This window comes from Phyllostomus hastatus, unplaced genomic scaffold (genome assembly GCF_019186645.2).
Source record: "Phyllostomus hastatus isolate PE091 unplaced genomic scaffold, TTU_PhHast_1.1 phas_contig_1116, whole genome shotgun sequence".
NCBI classification, from domain to species: Eukaryota; Metazoa; Chordata; class Mammalia; order Chiroptera; family Phyllostomidae; genus Phyllostomus; species Phyllostomus hastatus.
In genome coordinates, this window is record NW_025333525.1 from 58,696 (window position 1) to 66,045 (window position 7,350).

General features: G+C 48.0%; 1 pseudogene; it reads right to left on the reverse strand.

Moving 5' to 3' along the window:
- Positions 1-2,560: 2,560 nt before the first annotated feature.
- LOC123817003 lies at positions 2,561-7,078 on the reverse strand (annotated as a pseudogene).
- Positions 7,079-7,350: the final 272 nt, after the last annotated feature.

Sequence of the window (7,350 nt, forward strand, 5' to 3'; positions counted from 1 at the left end):
AGAAACCAGCTCCACCCACCAGCGTACCAGACTGAAGTCCTTCTGAGATATCACGGGGAGCAAGGGGCACAGTCCAGTTTCTTCCAGTCCTTCTGCCACAAGTCAGCGCACTGGTCACATGGACATATCTCCTTATGTACAGCAGTCCTTCAAGCTGAGACAGGCAGGTGGGACATCCAGGGCTTCTATACAGTATCCAGCTATGGCCCCTAGAGGGAAATAAAAATGCCCTCCATCCGATGTCTAGTCTCCTTCTGTCACCACATAGGTGACCCCCTCTCCTCTCTTCTGCCAACACCCCCTTCTGTTGTCTGTGACTGCGAGTTTCTTTCTATTTGCTTTGCTTATTTGCTTTGTTATGGGCACCTGGGCTGCTGCCAGAGCTTGGCTATTGTAAATAACGCTGCAATGGACTAGGGGTGCATATTCTTTCAAATTAGTGTTCTGGACTTCTTCAGATAAATACCCAAAAGTGGGATCAATGGGTCAAAAGACACTTCATTTTTAATATTTTGAGGAAACTCCACACGGTTTCCCACAGGGGCTGCACCAGTCTGCATTCTCACCAACAGTTCGAGAAGGTCCTTCTCTCCACATCCTGGCCAGCACTGGTTTGTTGCTTTATTGAAGGTAGATTCTCCCATGAGCAGGAAGTGATACCTCATTGTGGTTTTAATTTGCATGTCTGTGATGATTAGTGACATTGAGCATTTTTTCATGTCTATTTACCATCTGTAAGTCCTGTTAGGAGAAGTGTCTGTTCCAGTCCTCCGCCCATTTTTTTTCAATCCACACCTGAGGGTATGTTTGTTGATTTTAGAGACAGGAGAAGGGGGAGGAGAGAGAGAAAGAGAGAGAGGGAGAGAGAGAGAAACATTGATGTGAGAGTGAAACATCAATTGGTTGCCTCTGGTCCAAGCCTCCAATCAAACCCTCAGCCACCTCAGGTGGACTGGAAGATGCTCCTACCCACTGACTCTCCCGGCAGGGGCTGCCCATTTTAAAATCGGATCTCCCCCTTCCCTGTGAGCGTCTGTGTGTCCTTGGATTGAGATGGGTCTCCTATGGGCAGCATAGAGTTGGGCCTTGTTTTCCACCCACTCAGCTTCTCTGTGCACCAGCTTTTGGTTGGTGAGTTTGTCCGTGTCCATTCAGGTGATTATTGACCTACAAGGACTCTCTGCAGTGATTTTACCTTTGGTTTCTCTTGCCTTGTGTCTCCAGAGTTTACTTTCCCAGCGTTCCCATCTGTTAGTTCAGTTTGGCGGCTCTCTGTGCTTCCTGGCCCCATGGCTCCAGCCCCGCTGTGCTACCCGGCATCCTTGAGTCTGTCCCTGGTTTTAGCTACAACATTAGGGCAGTGGCTCCAGGGGCCTGAATGTCACTTCTGCCCTCAGGCCCTCTTTGGGTCATCAGGAGCACTGCAGGGGGAATCCTCCGCAGCAGAACTTGGAGTCCACCCCCAGGTCCCTCCCCCACCTGTTCTGATTCCTGTTAGGTCTTGCAGACCGCCTTGTGTGGGGGTGGGGGGGGATCACACTGTCTGCCTTGTCACTGTCAGGGGTGTTCTCACCCCGCCAGGATGCTGATGTCCCACCCTCTGTCCTCCATCAGGCACTTCAGTGCCCCAGCTGCACCTGCAGCCCCATCATAGCCCCGCCCCCTTCAAGAATCTGTGAGTCTTACTCCAAGGAGGACCCAGACCCTCTGGTGGGAGCTGAGTGAGGAGCTGTGGAGCTGGTGCGGGGAACCTTGCTGTGAGGAAGGGAAGGAACCTCGGGTTTGGGCAGGGGTGGGGGGACTGTGGCAGAGTCACCCCTGGGTCACCTGAGGAATATTCTCCGTGACCCTGTCAGTTCTCATCACTCGAAGCCGAGAGCTAATGAAGCCTCACTAACCGTGAACATTGTAAGTGAAAAGGACGATTATTTGGGCCCATGAGCCTCCTGTATCCAGCTGCTCCTGAAGTCCTCCTGCCTTCCTCCAGGGTCTTGGGGACATTCCCTGGGCACTGGAGACAAATGTCTGTTTCTGTTGCTGTGAGAAATGGCACACACACACATCTCAGTGGTGGGGAGAGGGTCTTCTGGTTTGAGTGCTTGTTTTAAATCCTCACCCAACGATGTGTTTATTCATTTGAGAGAGAGAAACATCGATTTAAGAGAGAAACATTGATCAGTTGCCAGTGATACATTGACCAGGCATCAGAAACCTGAAACCTTTTGGTGCAGGGACCGACACTCCAACCAACTAAGCCACTGAGGCCAGGATGCACCTGTGTTTGATCTGCTTCTGTAGGTCTGGTTTCTGATCACAGAGGAAATCAGTCAGTCTGTTAGTCACATACAAATTTTTATTTTCTCTCAGGCCTCCATGTCACACCCAGTAAACCTTTTACAAAATAAAATGGAAAACGTTTGGAATTGATGTGAATGCTCAAAACATATTTATTGGACAATTATACAAGGAAGTCCCCCCAAAACAACCATAACAGGACTTAATATGGGAAGTGACAGTTCCCCATAATTTGTGTTTGTGATTCACAGCTGTCCCATGTTTTTCAGGGCACTGGGTCACCAGCAGAGGGGCTGGTGTCCATGGCTGTGCACACGCAGGGAGCGTCTGTACCTGCTGTGCTCAGAGCCCCATGGCCTTGCCCAGCTGCACTGGCCACGCTGGGACTGAACCTGGGACAGAGTGTCATGAAGCTCCTGTCATCCTTCGCTGGAATTCCAGGAGCGAAAAACGGACGGAGGGGCTCTGCCACAGAAATTAGGGGGAACGTAAAAATGTGGGAGCCATCGCCCACGTCATAAAAGGAAATGGTCCCCATTTCAAAGTCCAGGAAAATGCCAATGCGGTGTAAGCAGGAAATGACCATGAGCTCTGTCACCGGCCTGGTGCTAGCCCGGAAGGTGTCCTTCTCCCTGCAGCTCACAATCCAGAAGCCACGTTCTGAAGAGAAGACGACCTTCTCCTGCCGAGGAACAGACTCCTTGCAGACGCCCAGGTTCCACTCTGTGCTGGTGCCCACGTCCACCTCCCAGTAGTGCTGGCCGGATGTGAACCGTGGGGAGCCCAGCATACAGAGGGAGGAGCTGAACCTCTCAGGGACAGGCCCTGCGCTTCTGCTCCTCGTACACGCAGCGGACTCGCCGCAGGTCCTCGGAGATGTAGAGGTGGTTGTTGGCCGTGTCCACATCCAAGGTCATGTCCACTGTGGAAAGAGAAATAATCTGTCAGCTCTGTCCCCACCCCTCAGGGCCACCTCAGGGGCCCACGTGACTCATTCACTATCTCATCTTCAACTCCACACCTTGTGTTTTCCTGGGGGAACTTCCCGGGTCCCCGATTTCATCAGATTTCATGGACACAAGGAACGGTCATCATTGGAACTGGCCCTTGGTCATGACAGGTGTTCTCTCTACATTAAGCTCTTTGCTTAGTTGATTAAGGAGGTTTCTTCCCTTTAGTGTGGACTCCGCATGGAAAAAGAGACCATGACTGCTGCATGTTTTCAAAATTAGCATACAAATTATCACAGACTCTGTCCACACATACACCTGAACTAGGCATTTCAAAGGACGGAGAATATTCTACTTATTGCAGAGTAAAATTGACATGAAAGCTTTCTGTTTCCTCTCTCTCTGTCTCTAAATTATATTAAAATTATATATGCACACATATAATATGTTTATATGTAAATATATAAGTATATAAATCTGTACATATATTTGTAAATATATGTGTATATATGTATTTTTTTCTAAGAGTCCTGACCTTAGGACACGTGGACACCTTAGCAGGAACCGGGACCGCAGCTCAATGGGGCAGTGCCTGGAGGGGCCTTAACTTGGAGCACTGGACTGTGAGCTGCGGCCCAGCCTCCCTCCGACTCTGATTGGGGCACAGAGCTCCGCATCTAAGGTGACCCCTGGATGGGGTTGGCCCTGCCTTAGAAAGAAACCTTCTGGAATAATGATTCCTCAATCCCAGTTTTTGTTTCTTTTATCTCTTTTTTTCTTTTTTAATTTAATTTTTATTTTTTTAATCCTTCCCTGAGGATATGTTTTTAGTGATTTTGCACAGGGAGGAAAGGAGGTGTTGGGAAGGAGAGAGACATTCATCGCTTGCCTCACTCATGAGCCCCCTGGCTGGAATCGAACCTGTAACCTTGTGGTGGACAGGAATCTCTTCAACCAACTGAGCCACCTCCAGGGCCCTTTAATTTTTAAAACAATTTTTTAAGTTTCAGTTACAGTTGATGTAGAATACAAAATAATATTGAATGCAACTAGAGTTGAAAACATTAAAAAATCATTGATGTTTGCCAGATGGGAGGGGTTTGGGGCATGAGGTAAAACAGGGGAAGGGATTGGGAAGTACAGATGGGCAGTGACAGAACAGGCCCAGGGTGGTAGTGGGAAGCACAGGGAATACAGTCAGTAATACTGGGGTGATGTGCATGGTGCCAGGTGGGGACTAGGTGATCAAGGCGAATCACTTCTGGAGGTATATGAATATCTAATTACTATGCTGTATTTTTAAACTAATGTAATGTTGTGTGGCAACTGTAATTCAATCATCAACCTCAAACATATTTAAAACTGAAAATGGTTTACAAACACATTAAAAACAGTTAAGAATCAGGAAGAATGGATTTTAGGGATACAGGCTATGGGACACCCAACCTCGGATTTCTACTAGATCTATCAAATTTCTGCTCCATCAATGTCCAGTTCCAAGTGACCACCAGCTACCTGTGTGGCTACCGAAAATACTGGACAGTACAGGTCAAGTGCATGACTATGTACTTTTTCTTTTCTTTTTTAGTTTTCTTTTTGTTTGTTTTTAGAGAGAGGAGAAGGAATGGAGAAAGGGAGGGAGAGAAACATCAATGTGTGGTTGCCTCTGAAGGGCCCCTACTGGGAACCTGGCCCACACCCCAGGAATGTGCCCTGACTGGGAATAGAATTGGCAACCCTTTGGTTCCTAAGGCTGGCACTCAGTCCACTGAGTTACACCAGCCAGGGCTAAATCTTATATTTTCTTGGATACCGACAGATGTCTCTGACCTGTGGGACTTGGTTGAGAGACCTTCTGCCAAGCAACAGGATGCTGGTTTTATTCCTGGTCAGGACATGGGGGCGATTGTGGATTGGGTTCTGGGTCGGGGCCCTTACCAGAGGCAATCCATCCATGTTTCTCTCTTGTATCAGTGTTTCTGACCATCTTTCACTTCCTTTCCCCCTCTCTTCAAATAAATAAATAAAATCTTAAAAAAAAAAAAAAACCTACAGATGGTTTTATTGCAGACTTCCAGGTTGGCACATTGAGAAAGAACGAGCATTTCAGGTGCCAGAACCCAGGTAAAGCACCTTGACTGGAGGGCTTTGACAAGTGGCTATTTCCCATGGGGTGGGGGCTGGTGGCCCCAGACCTCACCTTGGAACCTGCGCATCCTCGGGTTCATCCTCAGGATGCCTCTCAGCTGGGGCTCCAACGCCCTGACCTCTGACACCAGCCTGGCCAGCTGGTGTTTGGGCCTGATGTCACTCTTCTGAGAAACCTCAGGGCAGGTGAAGCACACAATCCCGTGTTCCCCGGGGCCCCTCGGCAGTGAGTCGACACACTTGAGGCAGCAGATGAACCCACATTTCAGGCTCACGGGGTCTTCCAGGTAGGACAGGCAAATGTAGCAACTGCTTATGTCTTTAAAATGTTTGGCCATGATCGCTGTCTGGGGGAAGGGACAGGCTGTTAGAACATGGCAAGTGACAAGGACTGATGGGTCCTGGGACTTCACCCTGTTTCTGTGAATAGCAACCTGTACTTCGTGCTCCCAGGCAATCAAGATGCAATCCAAGTACCAACATCAATAGCTCATGGCCCGGAAGTTCTGATTTTGAAATGCTAGTTAGCATGAAGACAAGCTTCATCCTGGGGCTATAAGTTAGGGGGTGAGATGGTCTCTACTCTACTTGTGAAAATTTTTTTTTCAATCCCCAGCTAAGGGCAGGTTTTTATTGGTTTTAGAGACAGAGAGGAAGTAGAGGGAGGGAGAGAGGGAGAGAGAGAGAGAGAGAGAGAGAGAGAGAGAGAGAGAGAGAGAGAGAGAGATTGGTTGCTTCTTGTAATGATTCTGAGTGGAGCTCAACCATCAACTCTTAATTATATGGGATGATGATCAAGCCAACTGAACCACGTGGCCAGTGCGAGCTGTATGTCTTATGTCACATCCTCTAGTCTGGAGTGGCTATTGAGCCAGTGGGATGTGTCTTATCCACCTTGAAAAGTGTTGAGCATAAGATATACCCTCGAATTTTAAGACATCACAGGACAGGAGAACATAAGCCACCTCCCAAAGAACTTCTGAAATTGATGAGATGTTGAATCACTGCCTTCTGCCAGTGATAATGAAAGGTTTGTTTTTTTTTCTTTTGTTTTGTTTATTACTTGGTATATGTGTCTTGTAGAAAATGAGGTTAGCCCTGGCTAGGGAACTCACTTGGTTAGAGCATTGTCCTGATACCCCAAGGTTCAGGTTCAGTCTCAGATCAGGCCTCAGGGAAGAAACAAGCAGTGAATTCATCAATGAGATCATAACAAATTCATGCTTCTCTGTCCCTCACATCAGTAAGTTAAACAAAACAAAAACAAAAATAAAACCCCCTCATTTACGATGATGTCTCTGTGTGACTTGATATATCCAGTGGACAGGTGCTGGCTGAGACCCAGAAATCCTACAATTGCTCCCACCTGAGTGTGGCTGAGACCCACAGCAGAACCTGAGAGGCAGAGTAAGTTAGTGGCTGACACTCCACTCACCACTTGTCAGGGTCCACCCATCTCGGATCTGACTCAGCATAAAAGACGACCATGTCATTTCTGCCACCTGGTGTTATACATCTAAGTTCTGCCCACTGCTCCCATCAAAGGCATTCATCCCTAGATGTCCCCTCCCATGCCTGGGACTGAGCTGGCCTCAGTCAGCACTTGCTGAACCTTTTGTAGAAACAGGAAAATCAAAACCATGGACTCACCTCTGGTGCACTAGGTCCTCTTCTGGTCTCCAGCTGCTTCCCCTGCTGGCTCAGCTCTGGAGTGAGGGTCGACCAGCAAGCACCCTTTTATCAGGCTGGGCCCCTCCTCCCACCTCACCCACTTTCTGTTTGTCCCACTCAATCCAATCAGGTTTCCACCCAGGTAATGAGATTTTCTCACCCCACAGAGAGAACTTACCAGGAACAAAGGACATAGTTGTGTATGAAAGTTATTTTTAAATGAATGTGAACAAAATACTGCCATGTAATCATTGTAGATTAGATCCTGAATATCATTTCTGGTCCT